Source organism: Triturus cristatus, chromosome 11 (assembly GCF_964204655.1).
Source record: "Triturus cristatus chromosome 11, aTriCri1.1, whole genome shotgun sequence".
NCBI classification, from domain to species: Eukaryota; Metazoa; Chordata; class Amphibia; order Caudata; family Salamandridae; genus Triturus; species Triturus cristatus.
The window spans coordinates 953,077,485-953,103,199 of NC_140594.1; positions in this window are offsets into that span (position 1 = coordinate 953,077,485).

Below are 25,715 nucleotides of genomic sequence, written 5' to 3' on the forward strand. Positions count from 1 at the left end.
ATATGTTTGTTGTGTATGTTATTATGTTACATTGTCCAATCCTTGCCCTGCTTTGAGCATGATTTAAACTCGATTTTCAACCCTTGTCCAACCCAACACATTTCCCCCCCCCTCCCCTCTTGCTCTCTACCCACTCCTCTCCCCCACTTCCCCCCCCCCTTTTCCTTTTTACCCCATCTCAATTTTGATTTGATATATTACTAAACAATATTTTATTATCCTCCATTGTGGTTTACTCTAGTTTCGAACCGCTCACTCTCGGTGTTTTTCACTTCCATTTCTACTCCGCTTTCCTTCTAACTTGTTCCCCCGGGGTACCATTCCACCCATGCTAGTCACAGGTCTAGTCCCTTCTCTGGTTTGTCCCGATCACGTGACACGTTACTCATAACGTTGTTCCATAGCGGTTGCCGCTACCAGCATGGACGTTTGATTAGTCCGTCCAGAGGATTTGTTCCTGTCCTTCGAGTTATGCGACCCCCAGCGATTGAGCCCCTTGTTATTCCTCCTGAGGTAAGTTCACGCAATATAGAAGACGCCCCTTGATTCCGCTTTGGCCTTAATTTATAATTCCTCTCCCTAATTTCTCCCTCTCCTCCCTTCCCCAGGCTTTTTGAATTGATGCCCACGCCAGGCTCCCGGAATTCGGTTTTTCTGGCTACATACCTCTTTGATGATGATCCTTCATTGACACATTGGTAATTACTTGTTCGCCCCCCCTCCCCCCTTTTTCCCCCCCTCCACCTCTTTCTTTACCCCTTTGAGTTTACATGGTCAATAACTCGGACCGCTTCGTCCCTCTTCTCCTCCATTAGATTGTACGTTTGATTCACACCTGGGTCAACCCCTATCATTGGAATTCTTGCACTGAATTTGTACGCCCAGGTAATTCGCTCCCTTCCTTTTCATTCTTTGGGTTATTTATCCTTTTTGGGCCTTTCTCTTTTAGACAACTCCAAACCCTCTTTTTCGCCTCTCTCTCCACAGCACACGTTTATTTATGACCATTGTCCTGATGATGGCCTGGAATCAATCAGGCTGAAACGCCGTCGACAACCCTCAGCAAAGAACTTTGGCTTTTTCTGTGGTCACTTATAAATTCGTTCAAATTTGATTGTACATAATCATATAATCTCTTGACCATATTGTTATTATCATTTTATCGCCGTTCACGCTGTCTTCACCTATTGTGTTCACTGCGCCGTTCAGTATCACTAGCACGTCCAGTGCTCACTTGTGTGGTTTTGGTCATGTGTACCTTTATTGTACCGTAGTGCTGTTATAACTACCTACAATATATACCCTTTTCTACTTTCTTGGTGGTCTCCCGTCCTTTCCCTTGTGTTTTCATTATGATTCCCACACATGTGAGGCACCATTTTTACCGGGAGACCTGGGGGAACGCTGGGTGGTGGTAAATTTGTGTGAGCCCGGTGATGCCACAACTTTCCCACCCCAAAATGTGTGAAAAAAGTGATTTTTCAGCAAAAATTGAGGTTTGCAGGGGATCCTGGGTAAGGAAACGTTGGGGGATCCACGCAAGCCATACCTCCCTGGAAGCCTCCGGGTGTCTAGTTTTCAGAAATGTGTGGGTTTGGTAGGTTTCCCTAGATGGCCGCGGAGCACCGGGTCAAAAACCAAAGTGACCCCCCTTGCAAAACCAGGTGGTTTTGCGATAGGCCATTTTGATGTTGCCTCACAACGTTTTGGGCCTTTGCCTGCTGCGGGTACTTGGGCCTCCCACACAAGTGAGGCACCATTTTTACCGGGAGACCTGGGGGAACGCTGGGTGGTGGTAAATTTGTGTGAGCCCGGTGATGCCACAACTTTCCCACCCCAAAATGTGTGAAAAAAGTGATTTTTTCAGCAAAAATTGAGATTTGCAGGGGATTCTGGGTAAGGAAACATTGGGGGATCCATGCAAGCCATACCTCTCTGGAAGCGGCCGGGTGTCTAGTTTTCACAAATGCATGGGTTTGGTAGGTTTCCCTAGATGGCCGCCGAGCACCGGGTCAAAAACCAAAGTGACCCCCCTTGCAAAACCAGGTGGTTTTGCGATAGGCCATTTTGATGTCGCCTCACTACGTTTTGGGCCCTTGCCTGCCGCGGGTACTTGGGCCTCCCACACAAGTGAGGCACCATGTTTACCGGGAGACACGGGGGAACGCTGGGTGGTGGTAAATTTGTGTGAGCCTGGTGATGCCACAACTTTCCCACCCCAAAATGTGTGAAAAAAGTGATTTTTTCAGCAAAAAATGAGGTTTGCAGGGGATTCTGGGTAAGGAAACGTTGGGGGATCCACGCAAGCCATACCTCCCTGGAAGCCGCCGGGTTTCTAGTTTTCAGATATGTGTGGGTTTGGTAGGTTTCCCTAGGTGCCGCCAGGGCTAGGGTTCAAAAACTACAGCTAGTCACTTTGCCAAAAAAGGGTCATTTTTCACTGCAAAATTGAGGTGTGACCACGTTGCGTTTTGCGCCGTTTCCTGTCACGGGCACTAGGACGACCCACACGAGTGAGGTACCATTTTTCTCGTAGGACTTTGGGTAACGCGGGGTGGGTGGAAATTTGTGGATCCACGCAGATTCCAGAACTTTCCATCACAGAAATGTGGGGAAAATGTATTTTTTTTGTCAATTTTTTACGTTTGCAAGGGATTCTGGGTAACAGACCATGGTGGGAGGCAGTCAAGTCACCCCATCCTGGATTCCCCTGGGTGTCTAGTTTTCAAAAATGTATAGGTTTGCTAGGTTTCCCTAGGTGCCGGCAGGGCTAGGGTTCAAAATCTTCAGCTAGTCACTTTGCAAAAAAAAGGGTCATTTTTCATTGCAAAACCACGTTGCGTTTTGCGCCGTTTCCTGTCGCGGGCACTAGGCCGACCCGCACAAGTGAGGTACCATTTTTCTTGTAGGTCTTTGGGGAACGCGGGGTGGGTGGAAATTTGTGGATCCACGCAGATTCCACAACTTTCCATCACAGAAATGTGGGGAAAATGTGTTTTTTTGTCAATTTTTTACGTTTGCAAGGGATTCTGGGTAACAGACCATGGTGGGAGGCAGTCAAGTCACCCCATCCTGGATTTCCCTGGGTGTCTAGTTTTCAAAAATGTATAGGTTTGCTAGGTTTCCCTAGGTGCCGGCAGGGCTAGGGCTCAAAATCTACAGCTAGTCACTTTGCCAAAAAAAGGGTCATTTTTCACTGCAAAATTGAGGTGTGACAACGTTGCGTTTTGCGCCGTTTCCTGTCGCGGGCACTAGGCCGACCCGCACAAGCGAGGTACCATTTTTCTCGTAGGACATTGGGGAACGCGGGGCGGGTGGAAATTTTTGGATCCACGCAGATTCCAGAACTTTCCATCACAGAAATGTGGGGAAAATGTGTTTTTTTTGTCAATTTTTTACGTTTGCAAGGGATTCTGGGAAACAGACCATGGGGGGAGGCAGTCAAGTCACCCCATCCTGGATTCCCCTGGCTGTCTAGTTTTCAAAAATGTATAGGTTTGCTAGGTTCCCTAGGTGCCGGCAGGGCTAGGGTTCAAAATCTACAGCTAGTCACTTTGCCAAAAAAAGGGTCATTTTTCACTGCAAAACCACGTTGCGTTTTGCGCCGTTGCCTGTCGCGGGCACTAGGCCGACCCGCACAAGTGAGGTACCATTTTTCTCGTAGGACTTTGGGGAACGCGGGGTGGGTGGAAATTTGTGGATCCACGCAGATTCCAGAACTTTCCATCACAGAAATGTGGGGAAAATGTGTTTTTTTTGTCAATGTTTTACGTTTGTAAGGGATTCTGGGTAACAGACCATGGTGGGAGGCAGTCAAGTCACCCCATCCTGGATTCCCCTGGGTGTCTAGTTTTCAAAAATGTATAGGTTTGCTAGGTTTCCCTAGGTGCCGGCAGGGCTAGGGTTCAAAATCTACAGCTAGTCACTTTGCCAAAAAAAGGGTCATTTTTCACTGCAAAACCACGTTGCGTTTTGCGCCGCTTCCTGTCGCGGGCACTAGGCCGACCCGCACAAGTGAGGTACCATTTTTCTCGTAGGACTATGGGGAACGCGGGGTGGGTGGAAATTTGTGGATCCACGCAGATTCCAGAACTTTCCATCACAGAAATGTGGGGAAAATGTGTTTTTTTTGTCAATTTTTTATGTTTGCAAGGGATTCTGGGTAACAGACCATGGTGGGAGGCAGTCAAGTCACCCCATCCTGGATTCCCCTGGGTGTCTAGTTTTCAAAAATGTATAGGTTTGCTAGGTTTCCCTAGGTGCCGGCAGGGCTAGGGTTCAAAATCTACAGCTAGTCACTTTGCCAAAAAAAGGGTCATTTTTCACTGCAAAATTGAGGTGTGACCACGTTGCGTTTTGCGCCGTTTCCTGTCGCGGGCACTAGGCCGACCCGCACAAGTGAGGTACCATTTTTCTCGTAGGACTTTGGGGAACGCGGGGTGGGTGGAAATTTGTGGATCCACGCAGATTCCAGAACTTTCCATCACAGAAATGTGGGGAAAATGTGTTTTTTTTGTCAATATTTTACGCTTGCAAGGGATTCTGGGTAACAGACCATGGTGGGAGGCAGTCAAGTCACCCCATCCTGGATTCCCCTGGGTGTCTAGTTTTCAAAAATGTATAGGTTTGCTAGGTTTCCCTAGGTGCCGGCAGGGCTAGGGTTCAAAATCTACAGCTAGTCACTTTGCCAAAAAAAGGGTCATTTTTCACTGCAAAACCACATTGCGTTTTGCGCCGTTTCCTGTCGCGGGCACTAGGCCGACCCGCACAAGTGAGGTACCATTTTTCTTGTAGGACTTTGGGGAACGCGGGGTGGGTGGAAATTTGTGGATCCACGCAGATTCCAGAACTTTCCATCACAGAAATGTGGGGAAAATGTGTTTTTTTTGTCAATTTTTTATGTTTGCAAGGGATTCTGGGTAACAGACCATGGTGGGAGGCAGTCAAGTCACCCCATCCTGGATTTCCCTGGCTGTCTAGTTTTCAAAAATGTATAGGTTTGCTAGGTTTCCCTAGGTGCCGGCAGGGCTAGGGTTCAAAATCTACAGCTAGTCACTTTGCCAAAAAAAGGGTCATTTTTCACTGCAAAATTGAGGTGTGACCACGTTGCGTTTTGTGCCGTTTCCTGTCGCGGGCACTAGGCTGACCCGCACAAGTGAGGTACCATTTTTCTCGTAGGACTTTGGGGAACGCGGGGTGGGTGGAAATTTGTGGATCCACGCAGATTCCAGAACTTTCCATCACAGAAATGTGGGGAAAATGTGTTTTTTTTGTCAATTTTTTACGTTTGCAAGGGATTCTGGGTAACAGACCATGGTGGGAGGCAGTCAAGACACCCCATCCTGGATTCCCCTGGGTGTCTAGTTTTCAAAAATGTATAGGTTTGCTAGGTTTCCCTAGGTGCCGGCAGGGCTAGGGTTCAAAATCTACAGCTAGTCACTTTGCCAAAAAAAGGGTCATTTTTCACTGCAAAATTGAGGTGTGACCACGTTGCGTTTTGCGCCGTTTCCTGTCGCGGGCACTAGGCCGACCCGCACAAGTGAGGTACCATTTTTCTCGTAGGACTTTGGGGAACGCGGGGTGGGTGGAAATTTGTGGATCCACGCAGATTCCAGAACTTTCCATCACAGAAATTTGGGGAAAATGTGTTTTTTTTGTCAATATTTTACGCTTGCAAGGGATTCTGGGTAACAGACCATGGTGGGAGGCAGTCAAGTCACCCCATCCTGGATTCCCCTGGGTGTCTAGTTTTCAAAAATGTATAGGTTTGCTAGGTTTCCCTAGGTGCCGGCAGGGCTAGGGTTCAAAATCTACAGCTAGTCACTTTGCCAAAAAAAGGGTCATTTTTCACTGCAAAACCACATTGCGTTTTGCGCCGTTTCCTGTCGCGGGCACTAGGCCGACCCGCACAAGTGAGGTACCATTTTTCTTGTAGGACTTTGGGGAACGTGGGGTGGGTGGAAATTTGTGGATCCACGCAGATTCCAGAACTTTCCATCACAGAAATGTGGGGAAAATGTGTTTTTTTTGTCAATTTTTTATGTTTCAAGGGATTCTGGGTAACAGACCATGGTGGGAGGCAGTCAAGTCACCCCATCCTGGATTTCCCTGGCTGTCTAGTTTTCAAAAATGTATAGGTTTGCTAGGTTTCCCTAGGTGCCGGCAGGGCTAGGGTTCAAAATCTACAGCTAGTCACTTTGCCAAAAAAAGGGTCATTTTTCACTGCAAAATTGAGGTGTGACCACGTTGCGTTTTGTGCCGTTTCCTGTCACGGGCACTAGGCTGACCCGCACAAGTGAGGTACCATTTTTCTCGTAGGACTTTGGGGAACGCGGGGTGGGTGGAAATTTGTGGATCCACGCAGATTCCAGAACTTTCCATCACAGAAATGTGGGGAAAATGTGTTTTTTTTGTCAATTTTTTACGTTTGCAAGGGATTCTGGGTAACAGACCATGGTGGGAGGCAGTCAAGACACCCCATCCTGGATTCCCCTGGGTGTCTAGTTTTCAAAAATGTATAGGTTTGCTAGGTTTCCCTAGGTGCCCGCAGGGCTAGGGTTCAAAATCTACAGCTAGTCACTTTGCCAAAAAAAGGGTCATTTTTCACTGCAAAACCACGTTGCGTTTTGCGCCATTTCCTGTCGCGGGCACTAGGCCGACCCACACAAGTGAGGTACCATTTTTCTCGTAGGACTTTGGGGAACGTGGGGTGTGTGGAAATTTGTGAATCCACGCAGATTCCAGAACTTTCCATCACAGAAATGTGGGGAAAATGTGTTTTTTTTGTCAATATTTTACGCTTGCAAGGGATTCTGGGTAACAGACCATGGTGGGAGGCAGTCAAGTCACCCCATCCTGGATTCCCCAGGGTGTCTAGTTTTCAAAAATGTATAGGTTTGCTAGGTTTCCCTAGGTGCCGGCAGGGCTACGGTTCAAAATCTACAGCTAGTCACTTTGCCAAAAAAAGGGTCATTTTTCACTGCAAAACCATGATGCATTTTGTGCCGTTTCCTGTCGCGGGCACTAGGCTGACCCGCACAAGTGAGGTACCATTTTTCTCGTAGGACTTTGGGGAACGCGGGGTGGGTGGAAATTTGTGGATCCATGCAGATTCCAGAACTTTCCATCACAGAAATGTGGGGAAAATGTGTTTTTTTGTCAATTTTTTACGTTTGCAAGGGATTCTGGGTAACAGACCATGGTGGGAGGCAGTCAAGTCACCCCATCCTGGATTCCCCTGGGTGTCTAGTTTTCACAAATGTATAGGTTTGCTAGGTTTCCCTAGGTGCCGGCAGGGCTAGGGTTCAAAATCTACAGCTAGTCACTTTGCCAAAAAAAAGGGTCATTTTTCACTGCAAAACCACGTTGCGTTTTGCGCCGTTTCCTGTCGCGGGCACTAGGCTGACCCGCACAAGTGAGGTACCATTTTTCTCGTAGGACTTTGGGGAACGCGGGGTGGGTGGAAATTTGTGGATCCACGCAGATTCCAGAACTTTCCATCACAGAAATGTGGGGAAAATGTGTTTTTTTTGTAAACTTTTTACGTTTGCAAGGGATTCTGGGTAACAGACCATGGTGGGAGGCAGTAAAGTCACCCCATCCTGGATTCCCCTGGGTGTCTAGTTTTTAAAAATGTATAGGTTTGCTCGGTTTCCCTAGGTGCCGGCAGGGCTAGGGTTCAAAAACTACAGCTAGACTCTTTGTAAAAAAAGTGTAAATTTTCATTGTGAAAATGTGGTGCGTTCACCTTAGGTTTTGAGCCACTTCCTGTCGTGGGCACTATGCCTACCCACACAAGTGAGGTACCATTTTTATCGGGCGACTTAGGGTAGTTCAGATTTGTAAAGCAACTGTTATTACCTATTGATTTTTGATGCATTTCTCCCTTCCAAATGAAAGACATTGTGTAAAAAAAAAGTCATTTTGAAAAATGACCAATAATTGTCATGCAAATATGAGTATTCCCAATTTCGAAAATGTGCAAATATGCACTGTTTCTAAACTCTGTAATTTGTTCCCATTTCAGAAATACATAGGTGTCTTTCATACCGATTTTTCCATGTATACATTTTCCCACAATAATTGCTATATACCCGGAACAAAAAAAAAAAACATTACAAAATGCTGCTCAGTTTTCTACTCTGGGTTCGTTGGGCTCTTGGTGAACCTACAAGTCCTATATGTCCCCACAACCAGGAAGGTCCACCGGATGTAACGGTAGATTGCTTTCAAAGAGATGTCATAATTCGAAGAAGTTACAGGTGAAAACGTTGACTCAAAAGGCTGCTTTTTTCAACAAATTTTTAATTTTTCCTATATTTACCTGTAAGTTTCTATAAAGAAACCTTGATGGATCTACACAAATGACCCCTTGCTGAATTCAGAATTTTGTCTACTTTTCAAAAATGTATAGCTTTCCAGGATCCATTATTGTTTTTGTACCCATTTCTACCATTAACTGGAAGGAGGTTGGAAGCACAAAAAATAGCAAAAATAGGGTATGTCCCAGAAAAATGCCAAAACTGTGTAAAAAATGTTGGTTTTCTAACAAAATTCTGTCATTCCTTAAAAGCTGGAGAAATGGTGATTTCAGCCCCACAAACCCTTTTTTGATACCATTTGCAGAGAAAAACCCAGAAGCTTTCATTTGCAGCCCGTTTTTCCCATTTTTCACAAAAAAAACAAAATTTTGCTGTATTTTGACTAATTTCTGGGAACCCTCTAGGAGAATCCACAAACCCTGGGTACCTTTAGAATCCCCAAGATGTTGGAAGAAAAGGACGCAAATTTGGCGAGGATACCTAATGTGGTCAAAAAGTTACAGGGGCCTAAGCGCGCACTACCCCAAATAGCCCAAAAAAGGCTTAGCACAGGAGGGGAAAAGGCTTAGCAGCGAAGGGGTTAAGTAACGTTCAATACAGCTCAAGTGTTTTATCAATGTTTTTATTGGGCTGATTGTTACTTTTGTTTGGGTGTATAAAGAGGAAGGATGTGTGGTGTTGCTGCCTGCGTGCAACAGAGTGTGTGAGGTTATGATGTAGTATGGAATGGGGGATGTGAGAAGGTTCTGTGGAGGGCAGTTGGAAAAGAAGGTATGCGCAAGAAAGGCGCGCTTCTCTGCTGCTGCAGAGCTAAGAATCAAGGAATTATTTACTCTTTCTGGAGTTTGTATCTAATCTACAGAAAAATTCTAGCACTCACGGCAGAACGGATAAAAACCCAAGTTCACCAGTATCCTAAATCACTAAATGCCGCATGGAGTTAGAAAGGACCCGGAGGGGTTTCCAAGAAACTAAATCTTAGACAGCAGGAGCTACATTTGTGCCATGGATGCCTGCATAGATCGGTATAGACCTAGTCCACTGCATTTTACATTTCTCAGGCTCATATCCACTACTAAGCAATGCTCCTTACCGACCCTATGCCATTTCAATTTGCCTCAACTCCCAGAGTTTTTTGGGAGTGAAACTGAAGATTTTGCAGCAGACTCAAAATGCTCGGCGCAACATAGGAACGAAAAGAGGCTTGAGGGATAAGCGTTGCCAGTGTGCGCTTTACTTTGCTTACTGTAAAAACGTCTGCATCTGTTCCGCCTCTGCCAACGAAGCTTTATAAATTATTAATATAAAAAAGTCAAAACACTTCAAATAAATCTGAAGTACGTTTCCATAAGCATTACCAAAGCTGCCAATTATTTTTCTGCTATTAAATGGTACTGATTTGCCGAGAAACATACTTAACTGGTATTGTGTACGAGAATAATCAACATTCTCAAACTTACCAAACCATCCATTTTAGTGATACTCCCATTACGTTTTTAACAAGATAAAAAAAGCATAAAGGTTGTTTTTCCTTCTTAAAATAAAGCTACAAAAAGCTGGGCTCACCTAAGCTAATGGCATTTGCAGCTTATTTTACTGCTAAATAGATGTCAATTACACTGAAAAGGCATCTAAATCTGTTTAACTACACGATGTAGATTGTCGTTTAACACTACGTTTGGGATTACCATGTTTCTCGCCCCGTACTTCTGCCCTTTAAGTCCACAGATAAACACACAAACCATGTGCAGTAGTGATTGACCTCAGCAGTTGCCTAGTAACAGCACTTGGTACAAATGTGGCGGTGCCATAAATTTGTGGATTGAAACAGAATGACAGCAGGCAAGGCTTGACCAGAACATCAGCGAAAGGATATTATACACTGAAACAAGTGTTCTTTTTAACAGAACATTTTCTTAAACGTGCATGGAATGTTAATCTGCACGAATACCTTACTGATCACGCTCATTGGAACATTTAATGTGCATTTCCTTATATTTTTTCGTTTCTAAAAAATCAAATCACATCATAATCTAATACTTTAAGATTCATTTTGAAACACAAATGTGTTTATTAATCATTGCATAGAGGAACAAACTTTGGTAAAGCCTTTGGGTCCTTTTCGCGTTGACAATGATTTTTAGGCATATTGCACAGCACTCTCGACGCTGTGCAGCATGGCTAAAGGAAACCGAAAAATAGCGCTATGAACATGTATGCACGTGTCTACAAAATGACGCAAGAATTAAAAAAAAAAAATTAACAAGATGATTTAGTACATAAAATAAGAAGTGGTAGAACAATTTCTTTGAAGTGCGGGAGGAAGGACATAACACAGAGCACCCCATTGGGAGGAGAATACATGAAAGTGAGATCTGGAGAGAATGGGGGAAATGAGCAACATGTGCAGACATTGAAAGAAGTACACAAGGGAGAGCTGGAAAGCGAAGACACTCGTTAATTGCTTTATCCAAAAGAAAACAAGCATTGGTCGCGGGGAATGCAAAGATGGGGGCTGCTGCAGGAAAGAGAGGCGGAGGCGCGCGCATGCGTGCCGGCAAACACACGAGTGGTGCGCGCTCTCCAGCGCCCGAAGTGAAAGTAATTGCACGTTCACGCGAGCGTGAACGCAAGCATTAGGCCAGCAAATGCCGGTGGGAAGCACTTTCAAATCCCACTTACAAAAGTCGAGCAACAGCGCATGCGCTGCTGTAGGCTCGACCTAAAAATGTTCCTACATGTAAGCATGTTTCAAATTCGGACAATTGAATAACTGATAAAAACATGGCTCTACACATCCTGATGTTGTGGTGTTTCTTTTTAAAAAGAGGAATCAAGAATAAACTGGTATAAAATACATAAAATGTACAAGACAGTAAAAAGTGTCACATAGTTCGGCCTGTTTTGTTATCACATGGGCAGTGAATAGCAGCAAGGTTTGGCTGATATCCAAGCGGGAAGCACAATGAGTATTTGACGGTGTCAGCTTGAGACCTAAATAACAGAGAGCGCTCCCATCTTATGCAAGGCTGCCAAAAATAAATGGGGGTATACACCGAGGCACTCATCGACAAGTAAGCAGTGATCATAGGTAAATGGGGGTATACACCGAGGCACTCATCGACAAGTAAGCAGTGATCATAGGTAAATGGGGGTTTACACCGAGGCACTCATCGACAAGTAAGCAGTGATCATAGGTAAATGGGGGTATACACCGAGGCACTCATCGACAAGTAAGCAGTGATCATAGGTAAATGGGGGTATACACCGAGGCACTCATCGACAAGTAAGCAGTGATCATAGGTAAATGGAGGGATACACCGAGGCACTCATCGACAAGTAAGCAGTGATCATAGGTAAATGGGGGTATACACCGAGGCACTCATGGACAAGTAAGCAGTGATCATAGGTAAATGGGGGTATACACCGAGGCACTCATCGACAAGTAAGCAGTGATCATAGGTTCCCCTTCAACGCTTTTGAGGCGCCTTTCCTGCATTGATTCATAAAAAATGGAGGCTATTTTTCTTTTGTTAAAACTACAACATGAGCTTGACTCTGTAAAAGCCCTCGGCATGCCAATTTCACCTAATTCTGATCTAATGTATGCCAACCACGGGATTCAGAGGCCATTAACAGTAGAGGGGCAGTCAGACATTATGTCTCTAGTTATAACTGCCTTCTCGTTACTTCACTTCGCAAACCAAAATAGTAAAGGCCTCACCCTAATAAAATCAATTTAATATTGTAGGTTTAACTCTTTGTGCCAAATAATGTAAGGAGTGGAAATTGGTACTCCAAGGAGCCGCTTGCAGAACCTATTTTCTTCATATTGTAAGGCTTCGCACTTGGCAACCCCCCAAATTTCGGAACCGTAGGTGGCAATTGAAACACAATGAGATTTATAGATTTCTGCCATGGCTGTAAATTGCCTCCCACCAGGAGGCTGAGCGAAGCAGAGTAATGAGCCAATTGCCTTTGAGAACTGCATTCTATGATGTGCAATACTAGGTGACCAGGCTCCTAAGGCATAAAATGTGATTCCCAGATATTGGAAAGTCTTGACACTGTTTCAGGAAGTTTCACCTACTTGCATGCAGGACAGTTGAATATAGTGTATGCAAATACTAAGAGGCACAGTGCTTTGAAAGTCCGAGCCATTAGCACAGGGTCGTCCGCATATAAAAGTGTAAGTAAGGGATTCCTTTTAATAGAAGGGACATCGCTAGTTGTCATTGCTAACGCCAGGTACAAAACATTGGTATATAAAATGAACAAGAGCAGGGCAAACACACACCCTTGACGAACATGCCTGCCAATCTCAATATCCGTGGACACATTTCCATTGTCACTTATTCTAACTCTGGCTCTCATGTTCCTGTGCAAGTATGCAAGAAAGTGAACAAGAGAGGCATCCAGACCACAGAGCAACAGCATGTGCCATAATTTGGTTTCATTAACACAGTCAAAAGTGGCACTTAATCTATAAAAGCCATATATAAAGGCACACACTTTACAACAGTGTATTGTGTCAATCAGCGAGATGGGTCTATGACAACTGGGGTCTTCACCATTACCCTTCTTAAATATTGGGACAATGACGGAGGTGAGCCAAGTTGGCGGGACATCTGTGTGTGCCAAATTACTAAACACATTGGTTAGGATGGGGGACCAAAGTTCAATGTTGAGTTTAAATAGGTCAATCGGCACACCATTAGGCAAATGCCAAGGTACTATGAACATCCACCACCATTTTACCAACCCTATGTACCTAATTATCAAGGATGGATGAACCCCTATTTCCAAGGCCCACCACACATGGGCACGATGGTAAATATGCAACAGCAGCCCTCCTCTTTTTTAGGGAGAGGCCCCGGACGCCAGAGAGGAAGAAGAAAAACAGTCACCTGGAACGAACCAGAGAGACAAATGCACACCCGGAGCATGACCAAGGACCAACCAGGAACCAGCACGACCAATCACTGGTAGTCAACCTGACTGAAATCACACTGACAACAGACCAAGAAAATGTTCTCAATAAAGGCCTGGGCTTTGTTCCGACCCCGACACTCGACGTCTTCAAATTGAAATGTGAACTAGCAGAGTTCTGCAGAAAAGTAAAACTCAAGGCTTTTTTCAAAGAAAAGGATACACAACCGAAAGAAGGAGACACACACCTGAGACCAAAATCTACCTACAACCCCCCGATGCACCTAATTCCGGTGGAGATACAAGCATTTGAACAAGCCATAATGCAGCAAGCAGACAACCTAGGCTCCACGAACAGGAGACCCTACATTAATCTTCCCAAGAGGGAACAAAGAGCGATGGACGATCTACGCAAAAACGACAACCTGATAATCAAACCAGCGGACAAAGGAGGAGCCATTGTTTTACTAACCAGACAAGGCTACCAACAACAATGTACAGATCTACTCTCTAATGAAAGGTTCTATGTTAAACTACCAGCTGATCCTACGAAAAGACTACAAAGAACCATTGAATTAATGGTGGACGAAGCAGAGATAAATCGATGGATTTCGAGCCAAGAAGCTGCGTTTTTAAAAACCAAATCACCAAGAACCCCGTATTTTTATTCTCTACCAAAGATCCATAAGAACAGGATCCCACCACCAGGACGCCCTATAGTGTCCGGAATTGGTTCAGTGCTAGAACCACTCTCTCAGTTTGCGGATCAATTCCTAAAACCTTTGGTACAAAAAACACCAACTTATCTAAAAGATACCCGTGATCTCCTCAATCTACTTGAAGGACAGGTCTACAATGAGCATACCATGCTTCTGGTAGGTCTAGATGTAGAGAGTCTCTACACCAGCCTACCCCAACAGAAGACTCTAGATACCCTAGAGGAAATTCTTTTCACAGACAACTGGACCTATAAAACACCAAGACACTTCGTGTTAGAATGCTGCAGATTAGCACTCACAGAGAACTACTTTGAATTCGAAGGAACCATCTTTGGACAGTGCCACGGAACTTCGATGGGCAGTACATTTGCTCCAAGTGTAGCAGGGCTGTATGTTAGCAATTTTGAACAAGAGCACATACTTAATGCCATCAATCCATTCCATCAGAGCATCAAGTTCTGGCGCCGCTACATAGACGATGTATTCATGATATGGGAAGACAGCCAACCAATCCTCAATGATTTCCTAGTGTGGTTAAACACTAGAGACGAATGCCTGAAGTTTACTTCTACAGCAGACAAGAAACAACTGGACTTCCTGGATGTAACCATCTTTTCCAAAAACGGAACACTGCACACTAAAACCTACTACAAACCCACGGCAAGGAACAGTTTTCTTTCCTACAACAGTTTCCACCCCCGACCCCTCCGAGACAATCTACCTTATAGTCAATTCTTACGTTTAAAACGTAACTGCAGTAACCTAGATGACTATAAAGAACAAGCAAGAGGTCTAGAAGTTCAGCTCAGGAAGAGAGACTACCCTACAAAAATCATAAAAAGATGCCAGAAAAGAGCCCGTAACCAGCCCAGAGAGAACCTACTCTCCACGATACAGAGAGAAGAACCAGAAGATCTCCTCACATGCGTAACAACCTACAACACCGAATCGAACGCAGTAAAGAAAATTATCAATAAAAACTGGGGAATCTTGACCTCAAACACATTGAAATGGCCCAAACCGAGATTTGCCCACAGGAGAACCAAAAACATCAAAGACATTCTGGTCCACACCAGACCAAGAGATATTATTCCAAGAGAAACTCAGACTACAGTTTGGAATCTGAATCCTATAGTGGGACACTATCCTTGTGGAACCTGCTCGGTCTGCAAACTCACGAAAGTGACCAAGACCCTACAACTACTGCCAAACCTAAAATGGGAACTACGTCACCACACAAACTGCAACACCACCCATGTGGTGTACATGATTGTTTGCCCGTGTGGATTGAAATACATTGGAATGACTTGCAGGAAAATTAAACAAAGGATCATAGAACATCGGAGTAATATCACATGTAAGAGAGCAACAACACAAATGAGCAAACACTATATTGAAGCCAAACACACTGCAGAAGATCTACAATGGGTTGTTTTGGAAACCCAACTCTTCAAAGGCCATAATGTGGAACGCACCCTCTTTGAAAAAGAACAACGCTGGGTGCACCGCCTTAAGACAGATAAAGAGGGCCTGAACGATACCATACCATGGCACGCCCTAAAAAGATGAAATACTGTAAAAGTGATCCCCATATACTGGAAATTCCAAGTTGAGACTCATGAATCTCAGACATTACCATCACCCAGAGTACACTCCGTTATGTTCTCTATACGAATAAGTCTCTCGGCAACCCACAAACACTAACCTGAGCAACCACGGTATACAAGAGACTAAAAAATGCTCATTATAATAACTGCGCACGCTGAGCAACCACGGTATACAAGAGACTTAAAAATGCTCATTGAGATAACTGTGCACACGGCGGAATATATCCGGCGAAAGGGAAGTATCACAAACGAAACCATCTGCCATCCATATCTCTGTCCTTTTGGGCGCAATTCAAGATGCGAGAATACGATTGAGATTCTCTTCTTCACACACCGTATCACACTAACACGGCAAAAACCGTTATGCCAACCATCGGTGCCCTCCAGAGGCCAACCAAGACCGACTAGTCCTACTTTAATTTCAATAGAACCGGTCTTTGAAAAACGAGCCCAACCGGGAGCACGTTAATCCAGGGGAACGTCAGAGTCAGAACAAGCTATTCTGCCAGAGTAGCCGGTAAGCGACGGCGAGGCGAGCTCTCTACACCGCGTCAACCTGTGAGATAAGTAACCTTATATTTTCCCATTTCATGCAGAAATTGGCGCTCACCTAACTGACTGACACCCTGAATGAAGATGTCCAACTTGCTTTGAAAGGTATTTGACTCAGACAGTTTGCTTCTGACCTTTGGCTCCGTAACGCTGAATCAACAGACGGAAACGCCGTCAGTTCACATAACTTTACGCTCACCATGCAATGAACCTCCTGTTTGTTACCATAACCAGACATACACTCTATACACTAAACTTATGAATTCACAGCGACGGCTCGCTCCCTCATAAGGAAACGAGTAGCTATGATAACAACAAGGATAGAATAATCGCATCACCTAAGCGACCCTTTTTCCAATCTAATTAAGAATCACACTAGTAAGAGAACCGAGATAGCATTCACTAAAACCCCTTTTGTAGTTAGTCCCTTTTTAATAAAGCATGCACCCTTAAATGAAAGAAGGCGCAACAGCAACGCAGTCCTTTAATTAGAAATATTGATGTTAACAGGGCATAAAGCACGAGAATATCGTTTTAGCATTGTAAAATATCACGCTAGGCTGTCATTTAATCCTTGATTGTCTTTACAGGAACGGATAGAAACGGTCTGTTTTCCTTCAATCGATGGTGGTGAGTACTACTCCCCACCCACAGAAACTAGTGGAGAGCCCAATTAAGCCCTCCATTTCACCTTCCGGTCCTGACGAAAGCCTCTAGACCTTGCATGGGGCTGAAACATGTTGACCAGATAACACTAGATACATACCAGTGCATTAAACTAATAATCAAGTTTATTCATATGCACGGACACCATTTTTAATTTCCCTTTGTCAAGAACCCCAAGAATAAAGGACACGGGACTTGGCTTTAGGAATTTTAACATCACAGTTCACAGAGCACGAGCACGCCCTCGTTCCATTATTCCTGACCACTACTGTACCACCAGTAGGTCTTCCTCCATGGGGAGGTTAGCATTTGGACAATAAAAAGCCCAATGATCATGCTATCACGATACACTACGGCGGAGAATCAAGATATACCGCCCAACGCCAGTGTACGTATATGAGGGTTTTTTAAGGATGCCCAACCGCGCAAATTGAAAGACCCTGGTACACAGGACAAGTGGTCCATTCCCCCACCTTGATATCTTCGTATTAACTTCTGGAAGCCGAATGGACCTCTGCTTCTTTTTCCCTCCCCCCATTGATATATTACAGTGAACAGCAGCGCACAGCTGTGGGATTTTTCCTCCATACCCTATTTCACACCAGAATTGGGACGAAAGGGTATTAAAACAACAGCTTGAGAACATAAAAAGTGATCATGGCTGAAATGCAAGGACTAAGCTACACAGAGGAAGAGGTGAACGCTATCCTTTCGGAATCCTCTCTGCTACAAGACAGAGACCTGGCACAAACACTAACACAATCCAACGAGTGGGATGAACTCACAGAAACCAAGAAAGAACTAGTAAGAACAGCCATCCATGGCATCATAATGAAGGAATATCTGCGTGCAAATTCAGCACCCAAAGGCCTTTGGGTACAGAACGCTCCTCGCATCTTTCTGAAAGATATACTCTTCCGTAAAGATTGGTCGTCCATTTCATGGAAGTGTACCAGAGACTATCTGGTCCTAATCATTAAAACAGCAACACGATTAGTAGAAGCTCTGACGATCAGCATACAAAACAGTGAAGCAAAACTCAAGACAACAGTGCATATAACAGTCTTCAAGAAAAAACTTGAAGAAATAAATAAAGAAATGAACGAAACAAAGGAATACATCACCCAAAATAAAATTCAAAAATTAAATAAAGATCTAAAAAAATTCTCAACAGAGAAGATGCACCCCTACTCAAGAGAGGACTACATTACCCCTGAAGACAGGGAAGACGATGATTCCTCAGTAGAGAGTTCCAACAACAACTCTGACTGGAGTAGCGATGAAGGAACAACCCCAAGGAGAGGGAGAGGCCAAAATAGGAGGAACCGCCGCCAGAGAGGAAATACTTGGCAAATGCCAAGGTACTATGAACATCCACCACCATTTTACCAACCCTATGTACCTAATTATCAAGGATGGATGAACCCCTATTTCCAAGGCCCACCACACATGGGCACGATGGTAAATATGCAACAGCAGCCCTCCTCTTTTTTAGGGAGAGGCCCCGGACGCCAGAGAGGAAGAAGAAAAACAGTCACCTGGAACGAACCAGAGAGACAAATGCACACCCGGAGCATGACCAAGGACCAACCAGGAACCAGCACGACCAATCACTGGTAGTCAACCTGACTGAAATCACACTGACAACAGACCAAGAAAATGTTCTCAATAAAGGCCTGGGCTTTGTTCCGACCCCGACACTCGACGTCTTCAAATTGAAATGTGAACTAGCAGAGTTCTGCAGAAAAGTAAAACTCAAGGCTTTTTTCAAAGAAAAGGATACACAACCGAAAGAAGGAGACACACACCTGAGACCAAAATCTACCTACAACCCCCCGATGCACCTAATTCCGGTGGAGATACAAGCATTTGAACAAGCCATAATGCAGCAAGCAGACAACCTAGGCTCCACGAACAGGAGACCCTACATTAATCTTCCCAAGAGGGAACAAAGAGCGATGGACGATCTACGCAAAAACGACAACCTGATAATCAAACCAGCGGACAAAGGAGGAGCCATTGTTTTACTAACCAGACAAGGCTACCAACAACAATGTACAGATCTACTCTCTAATGAAAGGTTCTATGTTAAACTACCAGCTGATCCTACGAAAAGACTACAAAGAACCATTGAATTAATGGTGGACGAAGCAGAGATAAATCGATGGATTTCGAGCCAAGAAGCTGCGTTTTTAAAAACCAAATCACCAAGAACCCCGTATTTTTATTCTCTACCAAAGATCCATAAGAACAGGATCCCACCACCAGGACGCCCTATAGTGTCCGGAATTGGTTCAGTGCTAGAACCACTCTCTCAGTTTGCGGATCAATTCCTAAAACCTTTGGTACAAAAAACACCAACTTATCTAAGAGATACCCGTGATCTCCTCAATCTACTTGAAGGACAGGTCTACAATGAGCATACCATGCTTCTGGTAGGTCTAGATGTAGAGAGTCTCTACACCAGCCTACCCCAACAGAAGACTCTAGATACCCTAGAGGAAATTCTTTTCACAGACAACTGGACCTATAAAACACCAAGACACTTCGTGTTAGAATGCTGCAGATTAGCACTCACAGAGAACTACTTTGAATTCGAAGGAACCATCTTTGGACAGTGCCACGGAACTTCGATGGGCAGTACATTTGCTCCAAGTGTAGCAGGGCTGTATGTTAGCAATTTTGAACAAGAGCACATACTTAATGCCATCAATCCATTCCATCAGAGCATCAAGTTCTGGCGCCGCTACATAGACGATGTATTCATGATATGGGAAGACAGCCAACCAATCCTCAATGATTTCCTAGTGTGGTTAAACACTAGAGACGAATGCCTGAAGTTTACTTCTACAGCAGACAAGAAACAACTGGACTTCCTGGATGTAACCATCTTTTCCAAAAACGGAACACTGCACACTAAAACCTACTACAAACCCACGGCAAGGAACAGTTTTCTTTCCTACAACAGTTTCCACCCCCGACCCCTCCGAGACAATCTACCTTATAGTCAATTCTTACGTTTAAAACGTAACTGCAGTAACCTAGATGACTATAAAGAACAAGCAAGAGGTCTAGAAGTTCAGCTCAGGAAGAGAGACTACCCTACAAAAATCATAAAAAGATGCCAGAAAAGAGCCCGTAACCAGCCCAGAGAGAACCTACTCTCCACGATACAGAGAGAAGAACCAGAAGATCTCCTCACATGCGTAACAACCTACAACACCGAATCGAACGCAGTAAAGAAAATTATCAATAAAAACTGGGGAATCTTGACCTCAAACACATTGAAATGGCCCAAACCGAGATTTGCCCACAGGAGAACCAAAAACATCAAAGACATTCTGGTCCACACCAGACCAAGAGATATTATTCCAAGAGAAACTCAGACTACAGTTTGGAATCTGAATCCTATAGTGGGACACTATCCTTGTGGAACCTGCTCGGTCTGCAAACTCACGAAAGTGACCAAGACCCTACAACTACTGCCAAACCTAAAATGGGAACTACGTCACCACACAAACTGCAACACCACCCATGTGGTGTACATGATTGTTTGCCCGTGTGGATTGAAATACATTGGAATGACTTGCAGGAAAATTAAACAAAGGATCATAGAACATCGGAGTAATATCACATGTAAGAGAGCAACAACACAAATGAGCAAACACTATATTGAAGCCAAACACACTGCAGAAGATCTACAATGGGTTGTTTTGGAAACCCAACTCTTCAAAGGCCATAATGTGGAACGCACCCTCTTTGAAAAAGAACAACGCTGGGTGCACCGCCTTAAGACAGATAAAGAGGGCCTGAACGATACCATACCATGGCACGCCCTAAAAAGATGAAATACTGTAAAAGTGATCCCCATATACTGGAAATTCCAAGTTGAGACTCATGAATCTCAGACATTACCATCACCCAGAGTACACTCCGTTATGTTCTCTATACGAATAAGTCTCTCGGCAACCCACAAACACTAACCTGAGCAACCACGGTATACAAGAGACTAAAAAATGCTCATTATAATAACTGCGCACGCTGAGCAACCACGGTATACAAGAGACTTAAAAATGCTCATTGAGATAACTGTGCACACGGCGGAATATATCCGGCGAAAGGGAAGTATCACAAACGAAACCATCTGCCATCCATATCTCTGTCCTTTTGGGCGCAATTCAAGATGCGAGAATACGATTGAGATTCTCTTCTTCACACACCGTATCACACTAACACGGCAAAAACCGTTATGCCAACCATCGGTGCCCTCCAGAGGCCAACCAAGACCGACTAGTCCTACTTTAATTTCAATAGAACCGGTCTTTGAAAAACGAGCCCAACCGGGAGCACGTTAATCCAGGGGAACGTCAGAGTCAGAACAAGCTATTCTGCCAGAGTAGCCGGTAAGCGACGGCGAGGCGAGCTCTCTACACCGCGTCAACCTGTGAGATAAGTAACCTTATATTTTCCCATTTCATGCAGAAATTGGCGCTCACCTAACTGACTGACACCCTGAATGAAGATGTCCAACTTGCTTTGAAAGGTATTTGACTCAGACAGTTTGCTTCTGACCTTTGGCTCCGTAACGCTGAATCAACAGACGGAAACGCCGTCAGTTCACATAACTTTACGCTCACCATGCAATGAACCTCCTGTTTGTTACCATAACCAGACATACACTCTATACACTAAACTTATGAATTCACAGCGACGGCTCGCTCCCCCATAAGGAAACGAGTAGCTATGATAACAACAAGGATAGAATAATCGCATCACCTAAGCGACCCTTTTTCCAATCTAATTAAGAATCACACTAGTAAGAGAACCGAGATAGCATTCACTAAAACCCCTTTTGTAGTTAGTCCCTTTTTAATAAAGCATGCACCCTTAAATGAAAGAAGGCGCAACAGCAACGCAGTCCTTTAATTAGAAATATTGATGTTAACAGGGCATAAAGCACGAGAATATCGTTTTAGCATTGTAAAATATCACGCTAGGCTGTCATTTAATCCTTGATTGTCTTTACAGGAACGGATAGAAACGGTCTGTTTTCCTTCAATCGATGGTGGTGAGTACTACTCCCCACCCACAGAAACTAGTGGAGAGCCCAATTAAGCCCTCCATTTCACCTTCCGGTCCTGACGAAAGCCTCTAGACCTTGCATGGGGCTGAAACATGTTGACCAGATAACACTAGATACATACCAGTGCATTAAACTAATAATCAAGTTTATTCATATGCACGGACACCATTTTTAATTTCCCTTTGTCAAGAACCCCAAGAATAAAGGACACGGGACTTGGCTTTAGGAATTTTAACATCACAGTTCACAGAGCACGAGCACGCCCTCGTTCCATTATTCCTGACCACTACTGTACCACCAGTAGGTCTTCCTCCATGGGGAGGTTAGCATTTGGACAATAAAAAGCCCAATGATCATGCTATCACGATACACTACGGCGGAGAATCAAGATATACCGCCCAACGCCAGTGTACGTATATGAGGGTTTTTTAAGGATGCCCAACCGCGCAAATTGAAAGACCCTGGTACACAGGACAAGTGGTCCATTCCCCCACCTTGATATCTTCGTATTAACTTCTGGAAGCCGAATGGACCTCTGCTTCTTTTTCCCTCCCCCCATTGATATATTACTGTAAATTGCCTCCCACCAGGAGGCTGAGCGAAGCAGAGTAATGAGCCAATTGCCTTTGAGAACTGCATTCTATGATGTGCAATACTAGGTGACCAGGCTCCTAAGGCATAAAATGTGATTCCCAGATATTGGAAAGTCTTGACACTGTTTCAGGAAGTTTCACCTACTTGCATGCAGGACAGTTGAATATAGTGTATGCAAATACTAAGAGGCACAGTGCTTTGAAAGTCCGAGCCATTAGCACAGGGTCGTCCGCATATAAAAGTGTAAGTAAGGGATTCCTTTTAATAGAAGGGACATCGCTAGTTGTCATTGCTAACGCCAGGTACAAAACATTGGTATATAAAATGAACAAGAGCAGGGCAAACACACACCCTTGACGAACATGCCTGCCAATCTCAATATCCGTGGACACATTTCCATTGTCACTTATTCTAACTCTGGCTCTCATGTTCCTGTGCAAGTATGCAAGAAAGTGAACAAGAGAGGCATCCAGACCACAGAGCAACAGCATGTGCCATAATTTGGTTTCATTAACACAGTCAAAAGTGGCACTTAATCTATAAAAGCCATATATAAAGGCACACACTTTACAACAGTGTATTGTGTCAATCAGCGAGATGGGTCTATGACAACTGGGGTCTTCACCATTACCCTTCTTAAATATTGGGACAATGACGGAGGTGAGCCAAGTTGGCGGGACATCTGTGTGTGCCAAATTACTAAACACATTGGTTAGGATGGGGGACCAAAGTTCAATGTTGAGTTTAAATAGGTCAATCGGCACACCATTAGGCCCCGGGCATTTCGTCCCATACTTGTGTAAGGGCCTCTTCCACCTTATCCACTGTTATCTTGACCTCAGTTAGTTTCTCGCTATCAATGATAAAGATGTCCTCTGTCGGAGGAGCAACATAAACTTTTCTGAAATGATCTTCCCAGGATTCACTTGTGATATGGTAGTAGTTCGAGGAAACTGTCAAATTCTTACATCTCATCTGAGACAGTAGCCCAAAAATGCCTACTATTTTTTGTGCTGGCTGCTTGTGCTTGTGTATCCCATTGATCTGTTACAACTTGCTGCCAACACTTTGCTGTGACAGCCTTATGTTGTTTCCTCAGAAAGGCAACTATTTCTTGGTCTCTGGGTTTGTTCCCTAATGCTATTCTTAATTCTCAGTTTGCTACCGTATAATCATGGTCAAATCAGCCCTACAGTTGGCTTTGAAGGTGTATCGGCCTGAGGAGGGTATTTTTTATGCTTAGACAAATAACATTTAAGGCTTCTCTCATAACAGAATATTCACATTTGTAGGATAAACAACCGAAAGTACTCCATTTAAAAAAATTTCTTCTGCCAGGATAATGGTGCTATTCACCTTGCAACTCATCAAAGCCAATACATCTGTGACTGTTAGAATTGGGGGTCTCTAGTTGGCAAGGGTTTGCACCTTTGTCCAAGTAGGGACCCTTCCTTCTAGTCAGGGTAAGGGAGTTACACTCCTAAAATAACCCCTGCGCACCCCCTTGGTAGCTTGGCACGAGCAGTGAGGCATATCTTAGAGGCAGTGTGTAAAGCGTTTGCACATAATCAAAAGTAATACAGTGAAGACACTAAAAAAGGACACCACATCAGTTTAGAAAAATATCCAATATTTTTGTATATCCAAAATGAGACCAAAAATGATACAAATCCACCATACAGTTCTCAGAAACCTTCAGTAATCAAAATAGACTTCAAATAGAGTTTCTTGAAGTTGATAGATCCAGCTGGGGCTATCACGGCATCATGAGCAACAAATCTAAACAGTTCTGGCTGACCGTGGCGCTGTGAGCCAGCTACGGGGTCAGGGAGACCTGCAAAACAGTACCTTTTGAAATGTAGGGCATCGGGGACCTCTCAATGAGCCCTGAAGGGCCAGCGTCCGCAGGTGTCAGTTCTGGAGGTCGGTGCAGGAGTCGTTAGACCCTTGAAGTCACCTGCGTTGCAGATCGAACTCCTCGTGGTTGAATTCAGGAGCTCCAGGAGGTGTCAGGGCTGCAGCGTGAAGTGCAGCGCCCTCAGTTCGCGGTGCAGACAGCGGCTCGGTGACGGTCGTCCAGCTGTGTCAGTGAGACCAGGGCTGCAGTGCAAAGTGAAAAATGCTTGTGGCAGTGCTGGTAGGGCAAGGTGCAAGCAGCGGTGTTGTCATTGCTAAAGCGCTGTCCAAGTCTGATGAACTGGAGTCGATGGCGCCGGCATCCGTATGCCAAGGCTGCGGTGCGTGATGAGGACGGTGCATCATGTAACTTACGAGCGGTGCCCTCGAAAGATGGTGCAAGCAGCGGCATCGATGTCAGCATGGAGCGACATTGTCAATAATACCAGGGCAGCGGCATGAAGCAAGGCGGTGCAGAGTGCAGTGCCCACAAGTCTTGGTCGAAGCAGCGGCTCGGGGGCGGCATCAGGTGGCGTTGTCAGTGAGATCAGGGTTGCGGTGCAAAGTGTTGCGGTGCCCTCTGAGGTGCCTTCGGGACACAGAGTCAGCAGTGGAGTCGTTGATGGCATCAGGTTGCTTTTTCTTCTGTTGCAGCACAAAAACACAGTCCCCAGTGCTGATGGCAGAAGAACATGAAGTCTTTGCGTCTTTGCTGTTGCTGAGACTCCTTGAACAGGGGGCAAGCTTTACATCAAGCCCTTAGAGAAATTCACAAAAAGAAATTGCAGAAAGTCCAGTCCAGTCATTTCACTGCCCAAGACAGAAGCAGCCACTGCAGGCCAACACAGCAAAGCACACTGCAAAGTGGTAGTTCCTTCTCACAGCTTCTCCAGCTCTTCTTCTTGGCAGTCTTCTTGGTTCCAAAACAGTTCTAAAGTTCTGGGCCCCAATATTTGTACTCCAAATTCCTCTGTCCTCTTAGGCAGAGGGTTTCTGTGCTTAGTCCAAACCACTTTGGTCCTCTCTGGCCGAGCTTCCCAGCAGGAGGTGGAGACAGCATTGTCTGCAGAAGACCAGGCCCATTAAGGTGCAAGGACATCTCCTCCCGCTACTCTAAATGCAGCCCAGGTCTATTCAGCCCAGCCCTGACTCATCCAGACTCTCTGGAGCCACTGCACATCCCCAGAGATTCAACTCACATCCTAGCAGAGGCACACAGGATGGCTAAGCAAGAAAATGCCTACTTTCTAAAAGTGCTATTTTCAAACACAGAATGTAAAAATCACCTATACTAAAAGATGCATCTTTAGACTCTGAGTTCAGGCATACTAAACTTTATTATCCCATC